The sequence below is a fragment of the Anser cygnoides genome, chromosome 27 (assembly GCF_040182565.1).
Source record: "Anser cygnoides isolate HZ-2024a breed goose chromosome 27, Taihu_goose_T2T_genome, whole genome shotgun sequence".
In the NCBI taxonomy this organism is placed as follows: Eukaryota; Metazoa; Chordata; class Aves; order Anseriformes; family Anatidae; genus Anser; species Anser cygnoides.
The window spans coordinates 5,961,440-5,978,500 of record NC_089899.1 but is presented as its reverse complement, the minus strand read 5'-3'; the positions used below and the strand labels follow the sequence as shown (position 1 = coordinate 5,978,500).

Sequence of the window (17,061 nt, the reverse complement as noted above, 5' to 3'; positions counted from 1 at the left end):
TATAATTTATACACGTTTGTCTACATATTTTAAAATAGATCTCTACACATAGACATACAAATGTAGCTCCAGTGTCTGAATTAACACATGGAGAGATTTTGTTGACGGACGTGCCCTCAGATATTTTGATATTAAAGTGTTTCCTTTCAGTCCTCATTAAGGCAGAGATGATTAGCACTTCTTACACGAGCTATGAAGACATGGTACCTGTGGAATTAAAGTCAAAGCACATTTACCTGCAGGGCAACAGTAGGGGATTTAAAAACTCCTAAGCATTACAGTAAGGTGCAGAGTGTTTTTCCAGGTGTTTGCAGCCAGGAAACATGCAGAGAACTAACCGGTCCACAGCTTGCATTTGAGAGACTTGCCCCACTGGCCCGTAACCCGGGGCAGCAGACGATGGAACGAGCAGAAAGGCATTGTGTGGCCCTTACTCTAGTGTCCCCAGGGGGGCATTAAGGACCAGAAATACCAGCTCCCAAAAAATCAACTCCAAAATCAGGGTCTGCGGTTTATTAAGCACCGACACCACAGCTCCCTTGTCTGTGTGTTTCCACCCCGCGGGTAAGGGAGGGCGTTTGCTCTCGGCGGAGCAGATATCTGTCAGGGTTCTGTGTCTCAGCGACCCTAAAGATCCTCCACATTCTGCAGGCCAGCACTCGAAGACACATTGGGCTTTTCCCTGGTAACCAAAGGCTGTGGCTACAGCCGTTCCCCCAACAAGCAGGAGGATTACGCAGCAGGCAGCAGATGAGGCACAGCACTGGAATGTCTTGGACAGGGGCTGCAGCAGGAGGTTGCTGCGACCAGAGCACGCTGCCAGCACGAAATCTTTAACCCCCATCTTTTCGTAAAATAATCTTTCCTCTGCCTGTATCAGCACTTTGGGGCAGAGACCGGCCCCGCTGTACCGCTTGCAGCACTCCAGATAATGTATTCACAGCTTACACTGGGGTTCCTGGCACTATAGCAGCTCAAACACTAATGATTTCTAATTGATATTAGAGAAGAAATCTGAAAGAAGCTACATTTCCTTAGTGCCTCTACCTCAAGCCAGATTATGTTGTAGACCAACTCTGAGGTTTACCTGGATACTGAAATTCTGAGAACACACAGAACACAGTTTATTAAATGCTACAGAAAAGTTGAATCCACTTTTTTTATTATTATTTAGAAAAAAAAATGTGTTTTCTTTAAGTTCTACGCAACAGCTAGATTGGGAAGAATGAAAATGTCAAAACCAGCAGTGGCAATAATCAAAAAGCATTTTTGGTGCCCCTGTATAACTTGAAACAGAAATTATCTGTCTTTAAACCCCTTACCTCACACAATTGTCTCTCATGTTTGCAGCATACCAGACAATACTCCAAAATGTCAGTGCGTGTTTGTCAGCGCTGCAAGCAGAAGCCCCGACCACCCAGCGGCTCCTATCTGGTAAATGTTATCTGGTCAAGGTGTCGGGAGCAATCTCATGGAAGATACAGGAGACGTTTTCCCTCGAGGAGGAACATCTACACCAACAGACCTCTGGGCTAAGCCACAAGCAGGAGCAGCCTCTGCTTGTATGACGCCCAGCTCCAGTCAGGGTGCTGCAGGTTGTTAGCCTCAGCAAGTGAAGGTAACAGAGGTGGCGCCTAGAACATGGAGGGCAAATTTTGCACTTACAGTGTTATGGAAGGTTATTAATAGAGAGAAAGAAAGCTGCATTCTGAGTTCAAACAACCGTGGAGGACAGGTCACTCTTTCTTCAAGAGTTTTAAGACCTGGGTGAGAGATTTCACTTCTCTAGTGAGTGCAAGTCCCCTGAACAATGCCAAGCATCTACCACATTAAAAGGAACAAATATTTGCTAGGAAGAGGTAAGCCCTGAAGATTAGCTGGATGACCAGAAGCCAGTATTTCCCTTATGATCTGTACTATGAAAGAAAGATTTCCTCCCATGATTGGTCATTTAAGGTCATGACTATTTGAAAAGATCCACATTTCATGTTCTTCTGGGAGATGAGGGCAGAAGATTAAACATCACATAAAATATTTTGTTTAAATGCAAAGACTGAAGATAAATTAGAGAGAACTGGTCCATTTGCACTTACCCACATCTGCCCCAGTGTTTCACATCCCAGGGCTGGATTTCAGATTGAGTTTTGGCTGTACCTTCCAGACCACTCGGGGTGGGAGGGAAGAGAAAGAAGAAAGATATCCTAGCACAGAGCAGGCAGGTTACACTCAGAATGTTACTAAACTCTTGCGTTCTCTTGCACAGTTTTGGGTATTACCTGTCTCCATGAGGTTCCTTTTTCTAAAGCTTGTTGCACACCCAGCATCCCAAATACCCTCCAAAAGGGATTAGAAGAAATAAAATAACTAATGCAATTCCCCAAACAAGTTGGATGTTTGACCAGCTGTATGTGTTTAGCCAGAAACTATCCCGAATAGTTGCAGGGTTGTCATGGCAGCAATGGGATCTTAAGCTAATACTAAAGAACAACCTAAAAATGACTAACCAGAGGGCAGCTAGAGGAAATTGCTCATTACTCTTCGGTTGCTTGTTTATAATCATTCCACCTGCACTTTTTCCTTTTTCCCCCCTCTTTCCTTGATGTTTCTTGTCAGTCTTCACTAATGACATCTCCAAAAGAAGGAGCACCCTTAATTACGTGCTCAGTTCACTGGGGGCCTTGACTTGCATTAACCTCGAAGACCCACCAGCCACGTGACTCCAGTGCTTCACAGGCAATTCTCCTGAACAACTGATGCATCACCACATAGGATCAGTGTTGATTTCACCTTAGCACTTCCAAACAAGCTAGGCACTTAAAAAACCACAGCTCTGGAGACAGAACCCCCTTCCTTCACACCCAGATTCACTCATACCCCAGGGACTTCACTCAAACGTAGCACGCCAGCCGAGGAGACACGTGTGGATTTGCAGCACGCCTGCCGGTGCACAGGCACGTGTTCAGCTCCAACAGGAAGGGAAAAACACACTCCAAAGGTGCACAGGAGAAACTGTAACCATGAATCTCTTCTTCTTGTGACGCCAGGAGCCACTGCTGCTGTTGTGTCGCAGGAGATACAAAAAAAAACAAAACAAAACAAAAAAAACTCTCAGCATGGATGCAGCAAGCAACAGAAAGCTGTGTAGCAGCCGGGCCAGCAGGACAGCCCCTGGGCAGCGGCGCCCACGGAAGCATCCGTGCCTCCTGGTTTTGCTTTGCTTCTGCTCATGACTGGCCGGGAGTCTCTCCGCTTCCCCTGAAAGCATGGGGAAGGTGTCAGGCGTTGGCCCTTCCTCCCCTCTGGCGATTCCTACCTGTCTTCCAGTATTTTCTGCATAACGAATGGAGGCTTTGTAAAGAGCAGATAGCCCAAAGAAGTTGGGCTAAGTCATTGCTGAGCCGCAGAAGGCAGGGACGTGCTGATCTTCACGGCGTGCTGTCATTTGTCCTCATGCGGGCCAGCAGTCCTGCGCACGAAGGCAGAGAAGAACCACCTCGAACAGAAGGAACGATTCGTGGAGACTGGACGCTTACAACGCCAACCACCAAAACGACATGTTGGTGCAGGGTATGGCCAGTTGGTACAATTCCTTCTCCCATGCTGAGGATTTCCTTCAGCAAAGTATTGATTTGGGACAAGGAAAGAAAGAAGCCGATTCTTTTTTGTATTTGCTTATATAAAGTCCTCGCTGGCACAGCATCCTGTGACCCCTGTTTCTTTGAAAGCAACTGCAACATTCAGTCGCTAATCTCATTCAAAGCCCTGTCGCTATGACACCTTCATACTATGCTGAGACTTCTAAGCCATTTGTTAAACTCAGAAAAAGAAATTCTTAATTTCTTAGTAGAAATCTCGTTTCAAAAAAAGAAAACGCACTCAGCAATTGCCTTTAAATTACTTTTCAAATGCCTTCATTTGGCACTTCTACAGCTCTTAAATCCTGTAGAACACCAGATTAACAAAAACAAAACCAGTCATAAAGTTTGGGAAGAGGCTCGCTCCTCTTGCGCTTCAGAATTCTCCTTGTAAACATAGTGCTGGACAGAGGCTGCCGTACCCCCGGGTCATAAGCGAGCACGGAGGTCATTGGAAGAGGAAGACTTTCAGTCATGGACACGAAGCCACATGTCTACACGCAGCCAAAGGTTATTCTAACAAGTTGGCTGAACTATGCAAATTTTAACTTTTTCTAGTCCTTGCTTTAGCTGGGTGAATCACAAACACGGCAATCTTTCATAAAAAGATGACCCAAAGCTGAAGGTGTTGGTTCTTCTCCCTCGATCCCCTGACTGGAAGTGGTTTGTGTACGATGTGCGTTGAATAACTGCCTCTACGCTTTCTGCGATGCGAGAAGGGATTAACTGCAGGCAGTGCCCTGAACAAAGAGGAATCCTCTTGTACAGTGTATTAAGGGGTACGTGGCTTGTGCTGAAGACTTTTCTTGTTCGTTTGCATATTATTGGCATAATTAGTTCACACGCTAGTTAGGCAGAGACGGCCTGACAGAAGAAAGCCAGCACATTCTTAGACAATAAGGCGGGTTTGTGAACATTTGAACGCAAGGATAGAGATCGGCCAGCACAAACAAACCACAGCACCTCGTCTCAGGGCACAGCTCGCAGGAAGAAGCCCCGCGTGTGCTCCAAGTCCCAGCGGCACAGCCCCGGAGCTGGGGGCTGCGTGCCCGTGCTCCTCTCCCAGGGCACGCAGTCAGGACGCGGCGTTGCTCCAGCTGGCTGCCGGCCCGGCCGTAACCGTGCTGGCGTTTGTTGCACGGGAGAGGCTGGGGGGGGACGGATGCTGGTTTAAATAGAAGCTCTGGCCCAGAAGGCGGGTGGTAAGATAAGCCTGTTGAATCAGCACTGCCCTCCCCGTTCTGTGACTCTGCACACCGCGGGTGCACTTCAATTTCAAGTGCTAAAACCGACCGAGGGAAACAGGCGAGGATGCAATACATGGGCTTTGGTTATAGGCTCGTATTAAAAGCAAAACCGTGTTCTGATTAAACTTAACAGCTGTCAATGCTCCGAGGTGTTACAAGTACGAGACTATTTAAAGACAATGACTGGCGCCATCTATTTTACTTTGACAGAGCTAGGAAAAGCGACGCTTATTAACAGCTGACTGAAGCTCTAAATTGATGTCAGCTCTGAAGATGTTTTTGTCACAAAAAGGTAGAGAAATAACAATAGCAAGTGCAGAAGTAACTTTTAGTGGCCATGAATACACTTAACTGAAGAAGCACAAGAGCTGGACCTGTTGGAGCGGGTCCAGAGGAGGCCATGGGGATGCTCAGGGGCTGAAGCAGCTCTGCTAGGAACGGGTGGAGAGAGAAGGCTCCGGGGAGACCTCGCAGCGGCCTGCCAGTGCCTAAAGGGGCTGCAGGAGAGATGGGGAGGGACTCTGTGTCAGGGGGTGTAGGGATAGGACAAGGGGGGGGTGGCTTGAAATGAAAAGAGGGGAGATTTAGATCAGATAGAAGGAAGAAATTCTTCCCCCTGAGGGTGGTGAGGCCCTGGCTGAGGCTGCCCCGAGGAGCTGTGGGTGCCCCATCCCTGGCAGTGCCCAAGGCCAGGCTGGATGGGGCTGGGGGCAGCCTGGGCTGCTGGAGGGGTCGTGCCCATGGCAGGGGTGGGATGGGGTGGGCTTCGAGGTCCCTTCCAACCATTCTATGATTCCTAATTTTCCAACAGAAAGCAAGGACACACAACAGCTGTTGACGTCACTGGAGGCAATACCTGTTCACGTCTTCATGAATTACAGCCCTAGACTACGATTTCATATTTACACAGGCAAAAGGATAGAGCAAGTGCATTTCAGATGTACGCACAGATACGCGTGTAACACGTGATTTAACACTGACTCTGAGGACCTTGCTCAGCCTCGGGCCTTGGCACAGGAGCCCCTTTCCCTTCCTTCCCCTCTGCAGGCGACTCAACGGGGCACGTTGTGCCAAGCCACCTCACAAGGATGGGCCTCAATCTACACACCCGACATCCAAATTTACGTGACAAACACACAAAACACTCTTTGAGAAGGCAGATCACAGGGTAAGGCTGCAGCCCAGCCTTGGGTTTTTGCGCTCCGTCTTGGGCCCTTCCACAGGGAACAGAGCTGGAAGGCAGGGCCCCAGGACGGGGACATGGTACTATGAGAGGAATTCATGAGATGCAAATGGCACAGCAGGGAAATGCAAAGCAGGGACTGCCTGTGGGAGTCCCATGTGAAGTTTGACAGACCTGGCTCTTGCATTCCCCTGTAGCACTGGATGCTCCTTATCACCACCTCTGAATTCACTGGTATTGTTCCCATTTTGCAGAAAGCAAGTAGGGACAAAGAAATTCCAGTTGTCAACCCTCACTTGCTTTTGCGTGTTTTCAGCCGTCGGGCCAATTACATGAGAATCCCAGCTTCCCTTTGAAAAGATGAGCGTTTCCAAACCCTGCTGGTACAGGTACAGCTTTGAGAACCTGAACTCTAAAGACTTAAACCAAAAAACAGAGCACACCCACAACATTATACACCAAAAGGCAAGCGCAAAATGCCCCACAGAATTCAAACAAATCTCAGGTCCCTTGGTACAGCAATACCGAGATGGCAAGAATCAGCTTCTTCTTTTTCCTCTTTTAAATACAATTTCCAAAATGAAACAGGGGGTACCGCCGTGGGAGCCACCACCCGCCAACCCTGCTGTCAGGCATCCACCACCACAATTTGGTCCCCTGAGCGTGGCTTTTCCTCACCTGCCTTTGGCCATCCGGAGGTCAGACATCTCGCTTTGCCCATCCTAGGCTTCCTCAAAGAGAGGGACAGGCACCTTGGCCTTGGCCAACCCAAGCCATCTTCAAACAGACAACCATGGGAAAAGCCCTCTGAGATGCCTCCCTCACACACCAGCAGCCTTTCACTAGGCAAAGAACTTGAAAATAGTTCTTGAAAACCCGAGACTGGAGCAAATTCAACTTAAACCAACTGAAGCAAACCCCATCAGAAAGTCTGAGTGGAGGCGCAGAATGAACCCCGGTGCGGGGGAGACAAAGTTTTATATTTTGACCGAAGTCGTTTCCCCTCCCAGACCAGGGATTGCTGCGTATTCTCAAATGATTTGTAGCAGAGAGAGAGAGTTGGAAAGCTTGGGCAGAAACAGATGAGAAAAGCCTTGACTAACGTCTCTGAAACTGGGTACGATCAGGTTAAAAATAACCCCAGAGCTAAAGTATAAAGCACTTTGAAAAATTATTCTTTATTCCTTTGATAACTACGCCTTGCTTCCTTCAAAAGCAACCTCCCTCCAAAAAAAAAAAAAAAAAAAAAAAAGAAGGATTAGTTTCGTATCTAAGTCAAAGAACGGAAAGATTTGGTCAAACTGCAGGAACTCCTGCTCGAGGCAGGCACCAGCCCAGCCCAGCAGGGGAAGCGGCCGGGGTGGCAGCGGGCTTGCCTCCCGGGAACCGAGGCCCCAGGTCCGGAGGAGGGCAGGGGCCGGAGGTCGGGCTCGGTTCTCTCCCGGCCGAACACCGGTGCTGGCACCAGGGGGATTTTTTTTTGAGGGGGTGGGGAAGAAAAGCGGCGAAACGGCCGCAAGTTGGGACCGCCCGAGCGCAGCGAAGGCTCCGCGCCGCCTCCTCCGAGGCAGCCGGGACCGGGGGGAGACCGGGGGGCACCGAGGGGGGGGAGCACCGGGGGGGGACCAGGAGGAGCCTGGAGAGCACCGGATGGAACGGGGCGGGGGGGGAACCCGGGGAGAGACTGGAGGGAACCGGGGAGCACCGTGGGGAAACCGGGGCGGGGCACCGGGGAGTACTGGGGAGCACTGGGGGGGCACCGGGGAGTCACCGGGAGCCACAGCGGGGCCTCCTCCCGGAACTTCCCCGAGCCGCCCTGCCCGTTCCCCGCTCCTCCCTGGGGGACTCTCTGGGGGCCGACCCCCGCGGCCCCGCGGGGCGCTGCCAGCGTGCGGACCGGGGATCCCCACAGCCGCCCCCCGGCCCCGCAGCGATGCCCTAACACCCCCCCCCCATCACACCCTAACTCGCTCCGCTCCCCCCTTACCAGCGGGACACCCCCCCGCCTCGGGTCCGGTCCGGCCCGCTCCCCCCCGGGGCCCCGCTCACCTCGTGCCCTCCCCGCCGGGCTCCGCCGCCCTCGGGCCGCCGGGGCTGCGCGGCGCTGCCGTTGGCAGGGAACAGTCGCCAGGGCTACGGTCACTATGGCGCCTCGCGCCGGGTCTCGAGGCAACTGTTGCTACCCTCCTCCCCCCCCCGCCCAGCACGTCACAGCCCAACCGCGCCCGCCCTCGGAGGGGGGGGGGGGTGGACGGGGGGGGGCACGCGGCAAGGCGCCGCCCGTTGGTTGGCGCGGAGGCCTGTCGGTCAAAGGGAAGGGAGGGGATCTTGTGGGGGTTGGCCAATGGGGAGGGGGAGAAGGCGGGGCAGAGAGTTGGCGCGCGCTTTGGCGGGAGCGGGGGGGGGCGAGGGAGGGAATCGGTGTGGGGCGGGGCGGGGGGAGGGAGCGGAGGGGGGCGGGGGTGGCGGGGGCGAGATGGGGGCGCTGGGGTGGTAGGGACAAAGTGGGGGCACTGGGGACAAGATGGGGGTGGTGGGGACGAGATGGGGGTACTGGGATGGCAGCGGCAAGGTGGGGGCACTGGGGACAAGATGGGGGCGCTGGGGCACTGGGGACAAGAGGGGGGCACTGGGGACAAGAGGGGGGCACTGGGGCGAGATGGGGGCACTGGGGTGGTGAGGACAAGAGGGGGGCACTGGGATGACAGGGACAAGGTGGGGGCACTGGGGTGGCAGGGAAGAGATGAAGGCGCTGGAGACAAGATGGGGGCACGGGTGGTGAGGACAAGGTGGGGGCACTGGGGACAAGTTGGGGGCACTGGGGTGGCGGGGACGAGACGGGGGGAGGAATGAGGATGATGCAGGGTTGAGGCAAGTGGACAAAGGGGGGACACTGAGGTGACTGAGGACAACTGGTGCGAAGGGAGGCCAGTGGAGTGACAGGACTGAGGTAGCAGGGAGAAGGGGGTGCACTGGGGTGACAGGGAGAAGTTGGGGGCACTGGGGTGGCGGGGACAAGATGGGGCTGAGGCAATGGGGACAAGTTGGAGGAGGAGGTAGCGAGGATGATGTGAGTTTGAGGCAAGTGGGGACAAACGGATTGAGATGGTTGGGACAAGAGTGGAGACAAAGAGGGGACACTGAGGTGACAGGGACAAAATGGGGCTGAGGTGACGGGCAAGATGGACACTGAGGTGATTGCGGACGGTGGTTGTGGAAGAGGTTGGTGGAGTGACAGGACTGAGGTGACAGGGACAAGATGGGGCGAGGTGGTGGGGACACATCGGGCACTGAGGTGACTGAGGACAGGGGAGACAGGGGAGGTGGGATGAGGCAGCGAGGGGCTGAGAGCAGCGAGGACGCCTCGGATGGGGATGGGGAGAGGTGGGCGACAGAGAAGGGAGGTGCAGGGGGAGGAAAGGGACCCTGAGAGGGGCTGGTGGAGCCGGGGTGACGGGTGACAGGGACCAGTGGGCGCAGGAGGAGGTGAGAGCTCAGGTTGGAGGCAGTGGGCAGTGAAGGGCTCTTCTGGAGGAAAGGGCCTGCTGAAGAGGGGCTGAGGGTGGGCACAGGCCCGTCTCTGCCATGTCAGGGCAGTAGCACAGGTCCTCTGCCTCGTGCATGGCCGTGGGGACGTGTGAGGAAGGTGAATGGCGAGGATGGCATGAGGACTTGTGTGGCATGAAGTACAGATAGCTCATGGTTTGGATCATGGTTGTGTCTGGACGCTCCACACAAATCAGTGAGCCTGTGAGCTCCACATTCTTTATCAAAAAAAAAAAAAAGTTATTTTTCCTATATTAAATATTAAAAAGTTCCTGTTGGCTCATGGGTAACTGGCAAAAATCTCTGGAAGCAGACTCCTCTATTAGCTGCATTTCTGTTCCCTTGCCCCTTTCCGCCCAGCGACATTTGCATGTAAACAGGTTCTTTGTTTCCGAAGAGTTCGTTAGCTTCTGCTGCTTGTTTCTCCGTACCTGAACTAATAATTCTCCATGACATCAAAACCGTTCCCATAGAGACCGATCATGAAGTCACAAACAACAAACAGAGGATTAGAGACTGGAGTGGTGTACAGGCAGCTGATGTAGACAGGGATCAGGAATCCTGTTTTAATGCAAATTCTTTAGGAATAAAAGCGAATTGTTGTGTAGCATCACTGCATGCTGTTGCACAGCTTCCACTTCTCAGCCCAGAACCGGCTGCACTTCTGCTGGGGGTGGAATAACATAGTTGGAGTGTTTGAAGTTACGCTTGGGGGATGTGGTGGATAAGGGTAGGAGCGGTATAAGTTGTCACACGACACTGAGTTATCTGATTTAACAGCAAATGTTTCTTGATGGAGTGTTAGTCACAGGTTTTAAGGAACCAGCTAAGAAACAGTCTACGAAACGCTTGGCTCTAACTCTTTCCTGCTGTAGCAGGAATTTTCTGGTGAGCCAAGTCAGTGCACAGAGCCAGAGAGGGTATTGAGGAGACATCTACTGGCTGAAGTGAGCTCTGAGGAACTGCTATTTGGGTCTGCGTTGAGTAGGTAAATTTGCAGAATCCTGAGTGCTCGGATATATATTTGCATGTGACTGGCATTGCAGGGCTTTGGGATACTACACTGGGGAAAACCACCTACCACACCAGTAGCTGTGCAAGGTTGGAAGATGAAACTGATATTTTTACACTGTTGGTGGTGAGGGAAACAAAACCTAAACTACAGTCTGTGGATGCAGAGAATTGCAAAAGCAGCAGCTACTTCACTTCTACTCTTCCTATAAACGAATGTCTCCTCTACGTTGATAGGTGTTATCAGCAAGAATAACCACTTTGCATTCTTGGAAACAATTCAGCCTGGAAGTGCAGCAGAATTTATCAGGTGGGGTTTCCTTAAAATCCCTTCCTAGCGTGAAGCACAGAGGAGAAAAATGAGAGAGACTCAAAAGAGTTTGCTCTATGAAGAAGGGTATGTGTAGCCTTAGGCTTACATTTTAATCTTGACATGAAGTTCTTGCCTCTGGCACAGTGGCAAGTGTCCTGAATGCATAGACTAAAATCTGTCCATGATGGTGAGCTTTATTCCTTCATCTTGGGGGAGGAAAAAGACTGTTTGGTAGTGCACATCACAAATTCTGTCCCTCCTGGGTGGGAATGGTCCTCTGGATACAGATTCCTATAAAAGCAAATCAGTGCGTGCAACCTTTTCCAGGTAGTTAAACCAACTCCCTTGGAAACAATTATCGACTAGTTGCAAGAACCCCAGCTCCCACTAACCCATCTTGACCCACTCAATTTGCAAAGAGAGGCAAATTCTCTGGTCTTCTGTCATTTCATGCAGGCTGAGTTTTGTGTTTGTCCCTGAGAAAGAGAGGTCGAAGGAAACACTGATATCACTACTTATGTGAAGCTTTTGATCATTGTCACCTTGCATTGTAATAAGCGACAACTTTAATTGTACTTGAAAATTTAAATGGTTCCATTTTTCAAAATCTAAAAGGTTTCTCTTTATAACAAAAGGAGGATGATGAGGATGAGGATGAGGATACTGGTCATGGCTTTGTGGTTAAGTATAGTTTTTGCTCCTAAAGAAGGAATTATTAATGAAGGCACAGATTTAAAAAGAAGAAGGGATGTTTCCTGCCACTTATTCAAGGTAACTGCAGCAGGAGAGCACGTCAACCTAACTGCTTCAGAGCTGGCCCGGTCCACACAGAGTTCACCCAGTTCTGCATCCCAGGCACTTCTTTCCAGTCTAAAAGTCCAAGGGGTCTGGTACAGACCTGAGGTGGCTGTAAGTCTTATTTTAATCACAGGAGCTTTTAAGACTAGAGAGAGGCACTCTGCTCCCCACTTCCTATCCTGTTTATTTTAATTCCGGCAGTAAGTCCTGCATAATGAAAAGTGATACGTGCTCTAGGTCAGTCTCTGTTCTCTGAATGGTTTTGGAAAGCAGGTGCTGCCAAGGAAAGTAACATTTTTAATAAAGCTTTATGGAAAACATTTGTTTTCTTTTGTTTTCTTTTTTTTTATTTTCTTTTTTTTTTTTTCCTTAGCGATACCCAGCAGAATCTCTGCATGCATTTTTCAATGGCTTAGAAAAATCCCCATCAGGTATTTCAACAAGAATGAAGAGAATCACCATACTGACATGGAATAAAGAGGTTTTATGATGAAGTTTGCTGTAACGTTTTCTGAAAAGTATGTCACTATCTAAGCCAAGGAAGTGTGTGGAATTTGTACCCATGGAGATTCCAATAACACAGTCAGCTTCAAACCCACAGGATTATTTGTTTTCTTACCTAACTTACCAGGAAAAGGGTTACTGGAAAAGGGGGAGAAAGAGAAAGAAAGTGAGTGAGGTAATATAAATCAGAGACTGGACGTTGGAGGAATGAGGAAGGCTTGCTGATTAAAATTTGATCTGTCCACAGATTTGGGGTTAGTTTTCAGGAGGCTGCCATGAGTTATACAGGAAAAAATTCCCAGAACTGAGTCGTGTGTGTGAGCTCCAGAGACATGCTGGATAAAATGTTCACAAATTCCAAAGAAAAATTAGTCTTCTTTTAATGGATTGTAGTCCTTAAGCCAAGGTTATTTAAAAATAGAAAGGTTCACATGAAGGTGTCATTGCTTAATAACAGTGAAATAGAAAAATAGAGATGGGAATAGTTTATGAGAAGTCATTTAATACACATAAACATCACCAAAAGGCAGGACCTACTTTACTCTTGTTTTACCTGACAGGTTTTTTAACCTTACCTACCCTTAAGGCTTCCTAATGGTGGTGAGCCCAATCTCTCCTTAGCCACGGTATTTCAACTTTAACTGTCCTTACAGCTGGGCAGGTTCCCCTCCCCATCTCCTGCCTAAATCTCACTTGTTGTAGTTCAAGTTCCTCCCCGTTGTTCTGTTCACACTGGAAATGGGAACCATTTATATCTTTTTTTTTATAGCACCTTCCAATGTGTCTGAAGATTGCTCTCTTTTCTCCCCCAAATCTCTTGTTTTCTGAATTAAAAAAAAACATTTCTAAAAATTATTTTCTGTAAGAAAAATCCAGCTCTCTCCTACAGAAGCGCTATGTAGGTAGATGTTTTTCATCCTGCAGTTATGTGGTCACTTATTCCAGCTTAAGCACAGTGCTATGCATTTGGTCGTGTTGAATTGAATCAGGCTTATTTCAGATCATTGCTCAAATTTATTTAATGAAATCCTTCACAAGCGCACGCAGCCCTTCACAGTCCAGCATTGCCTGCAACATGGTGTCGCAGATCTGTTATTGCTTTAGTTTTTAGGGCAGGATTGTTCTCTGCTTCGCCTCTTGCGTGGCATCTGTGCCTCCGCAAAACAAATGTAAACCACTTTCTGATATATTCTTACGGTTTTAGAAGTGTCAATTGTTACATGAAATCCTGCCAGCAATATCCTGAAATGCTTTCTAATGTCCAGACTACAACCTTTGATAAAGTACCTGAAACCCTGGAAGTCAGCCAGCTCCCGCCTGGGAACCTGGGTGGTAATCTCAGGGTTGCTATTTTTAATTAGGACCTGTCTGTCATTTGTTGTGTCGAGCCGGTCACTGGAATTAATTTTTCCTCGTTTCTTGCACCTGTTGCATAAGCCAAATCTCCGTGCTTTCATTTCAGCCTGCGTGGATCTGGTGGAAGCAGTCTGCTTTTAAGGAAGCTGTTGGTAAAGAAAGCAAAGAAACGAGGCCGGTTCGCGAGGTGCTGCGCTTGCTGCAGTTATAATAGCTCCTACCCACAGGAGGGCAGCTGTAACACAGTTAAATCCCATTTCATAATCACTGCTCAGAGGACCTGTCTGAATTGATTTGACTAAAAAAGTTTAACAAAAAATAGTCTTACCTGCAAGGGGAATAGGATCCCTTGAAATTTCATGCATATCTGTGAAAAATGTAGTTTTGGTGGCTGATAATGAAAGCTTAAATGAAATTATTGCCTTGAATTGTTTTGCTGATAAAATGAAAACTTTCTCAGAAGATTAAAAACAAAGCAAAAATCTTTTTTTCTTCGTCTTTTTTTTTTTTCCTTAAAAAATGTTTGCCTGTGTTCAGCCAGATCTCATGAGGAGAATCCTTGTTTTTATACAGGCACCAACCCACACAGCACCTTACTGTCTGAAAGCTTTCTGTGTCAAGTTCACCCCTGTCAATGTCAGATTTTACTGCTGAGTGATCTCAGTGCATGTGATGTACAATACAAGGTGTCTTGAACTGGTGGCTCCCTCTGTCCATTTTATCAAAGCATAAACAGCATCATCCAATGCAAGCTAAGAATCATAGAATCATAGAATATCCCAAGCTGGAAGGGACCCACATGGATCATCGAGTCCAACTCCTGGCACCACACAGGTCTACCCAAAATTTTAGACCATGTGACTAAGTGCACAGTCCAAACGCTTCTGAAATTCAGACAGGCTTGGTGCAGTGACTACTTCCCTGGGGGTTGTCTGAACAGAGGTAATATATTTATTTATTTATTTATTAATACATTGGTGATAAAATTTAACAACGATTTTCAATTGTGATGCAGATGGGATATGTTCTATTTTTGTAGGCAGGTTGCTGCTCAGAAGGGACACTTGAGAACAGCTACTCCCAAGAAAACCCCTTGAAACAACTGACAGCGAACTGAAACAGTGGCTTTTCCTGCACGGAGCTGCCACATCTGTCAAGCACTGCAGCATATTGGGTGAGTGCCTGCTCAAATCGTAGCCCTAGGAATGTTGTCTTCTACCTCATAAATTTCTGAATTTGCTGCTGGTCCGATCACAACTCTCTTCAGTGCCTTTGGCTGGACTTAAAAGGAGCAATCTGTTGACCGTCGTCGTTCCAAGGCCATACTGGAATTTCCGAATGGCACCATAGTGTACGTCCTCTTCTGCCAGCACACTCTGCCTTCACATTTCTGCAGCAGTAAAGTGAATTCAGGGCTGCAATTATTCTAACATCACAGGCACAGTCCCGTCATGTAAGCACAGCAGAGCACTGCTGCTTTCCCTTCAGCCTTATCTAAATTTAGAGAGAACAGGCAAGCCCTGAAGATAAAAGAAAGTGCATTCGGCCCTTCTCTTGCCCTTCTTGTGTCTCCTTTGGGTGGCAGCAAGTGTCACAACAGCCTGCAGCAAAATGCAGAGTGCGGCAAGGCAGGAGGCAGTGCGCAGTGCCTGGTGTACCTGTTTGCGTTGTGCTCTGCTTGGAGTGGGGATGTTGGTCTGAATGACTGCAAGCCTCAAGAAATGCAGGCTTCCTGGCTCGCTGCTTGAGCCTGTGGACTTGGGCTGTACTCTTTGAACAGGTTACTAGTCTCAACCTTGTGTCTTCACCCTGACAGGTTTTTTTTCAGCACAGCTAGAAAACCAAGTGCTCTCTGACTACGGAAATTTCCTTTTTGTACAATTAAAGGACTAAGCATTTATCCAGGGTTTATCTGCTTGGTTTTATCTGGGGTTTTATCTGCTTGGTTTGGCCATCGCTGTCTAGAAATTCTGGGGAAAAAAAACAAACACTGTGTACTGCCATGGAAAAAGCAGCGCACACTGCCATGGCAAATGTGGGTGTACGTGCAACACCCAGCAGGGAGCAGCGCCTCCTCGGCTTGCAGGAGCTAGGAGAGGATGTGTCCACAACTTGGACGTAACCAAAGACTGTCATATTGATATAAGTAAATCAATATAGCTTGTGTCAACACAGCTTCTGTATGGAGGCAATGTTTGTGTAAAAACTCAACGCCTGAACAGTCCTGGCACAAGATTTCAGTGGAACAGAGAAATTCCCTTCTGTAAAATACAGAACTTCCTTTCTGTTGCATTGAGTTTAAATTACTCTCCCTGCTTCTCACATAACCACAGGCAGGTCGGGAGGGAGAAACCAGCAGCCCTGGGAGGGAATGGCGTATAGGGTCACTGAGCAAAGGGCATGGGGTGATATGACAGAGATGGAACATAAAATCAACAAAACAGAGCATAGGTGGGGTTACCTCCAGCACCTGCAGGTAAGGAAGGAAGCGCCTGAAAGGCACTTACATAGAGAAATCCCGCAAAATCCTTCTAGAAAGTCAACATGCTGGGGTGCCTGTACAGAAATTCAGGAAATATGGGAAATAAATGAGGTGAGTTAGAGATGTGTGTGGTTGCAAGGCCACAGCCTTGCTGGGATCACAGAGGTGTGTGGGATGGCTCCCATGGCTGCAGTGGTGCAATGGAGGGGTACAGGCTTTTTAGGAGGGATAGGCTGGAAAGCGGGGCATAAGCAGTCCAGGCAGTTTCTGGAGTGTGTTGACAACTTCCTCACCCAAGCAACAGAGGAATCAACAAGGAAAGGTGCTCTGTTAGAGGCTGAGGCCAATGAGGATATAGTTTATATTTCCGTGTTTAGTCAGTGCAGCAGTGTTCACTGGGACTGCAGAAAAAGAAACCCCAAGAACAAAACAGAAAAATTCCTCCCCCCAAGCTGTTACTACTGTTGTTTCTAAAAATGCCTTGCTTTAATGCAGCTATGCTGGCAAAATAACAATAATAATAATAATAATAATAATAATAATAATAATAATAATAAATGCTGTTTGGGCTTTTACTTTTTTTTTTCCCCTAGCTTAATATTAGTAATGGACAACTTCTGGTTGAAGATGCTACACCTGCATCAGTTTGTTGTATCCTAACAGGTAGGGTTATTTTTCCCACCTCTCTCCTGGCAGAATAACGTGTGACTACTGCCCAGTCTACAGCTGTGCAAAACCAGTCATTAGCCCAAACCACCTCTTTCTGTGTTTTACACTAAGGTTATATGCTTTCCCAACACAGATGCACTGCTGGAAAGATTACTGCCATAAATTTGCATTGCCTTCTCATGCATTTTGGAGGTGAATGTTACCAGTTGTGAAGTTGAGAAATGATCACCAAAATTATTATCAGACAAAATCAGCTGCCTTAATTCAGGCAAGCTAGTTACACTACTTAAACCATATCAGTTGCTTTTGTCTGGAAT

The 17,061-nt window shown here is 48.6% G+C and overlaps 1 protein-coding gene and 1 long non-coding RNA gene across 4 annotated transcripts in view; one reads left to right on the top strand and one right to left on the bottom strand.

The window, feature by feature from the left end:
- Positions 1–8,269, bottom strand: part of RFX2 (regulatory factor X2) — a 59,411-nt gene extending 51,142 nt beyond the window's left edge. The window contains exon 1 of one of the 3 annotated variants that reach the window (XM_066983633.1): positions 8,115–8,269. The gene's annotated coding sequence lies outside the window, so the exon portion shown is untranslated. The remainder of the gene's footprint in view (positions 1–8,114) is intronic. The other 2 variants (XM_066983634.1, XM_066983635.1) reach the window with 2 other exon arrangements.
- Positions 8,270–8,550: 281 nt separating this feature from the next.
- Positions 8,551–16,947, top strand: LOC136787026 (uncharacterized). Its single transcript, XR_010826793.1, has 3 exons — positions 8,551–10,932; positions 14,633–14,767; positions 16,669–16,947. It is a non-coding gene; the product is annotated as an uncharacterized lncRNA (long non-coding RNA).
- The last annotated feature ends 114 nt before the right edge of the window (positions 16,948–17,061 follow it).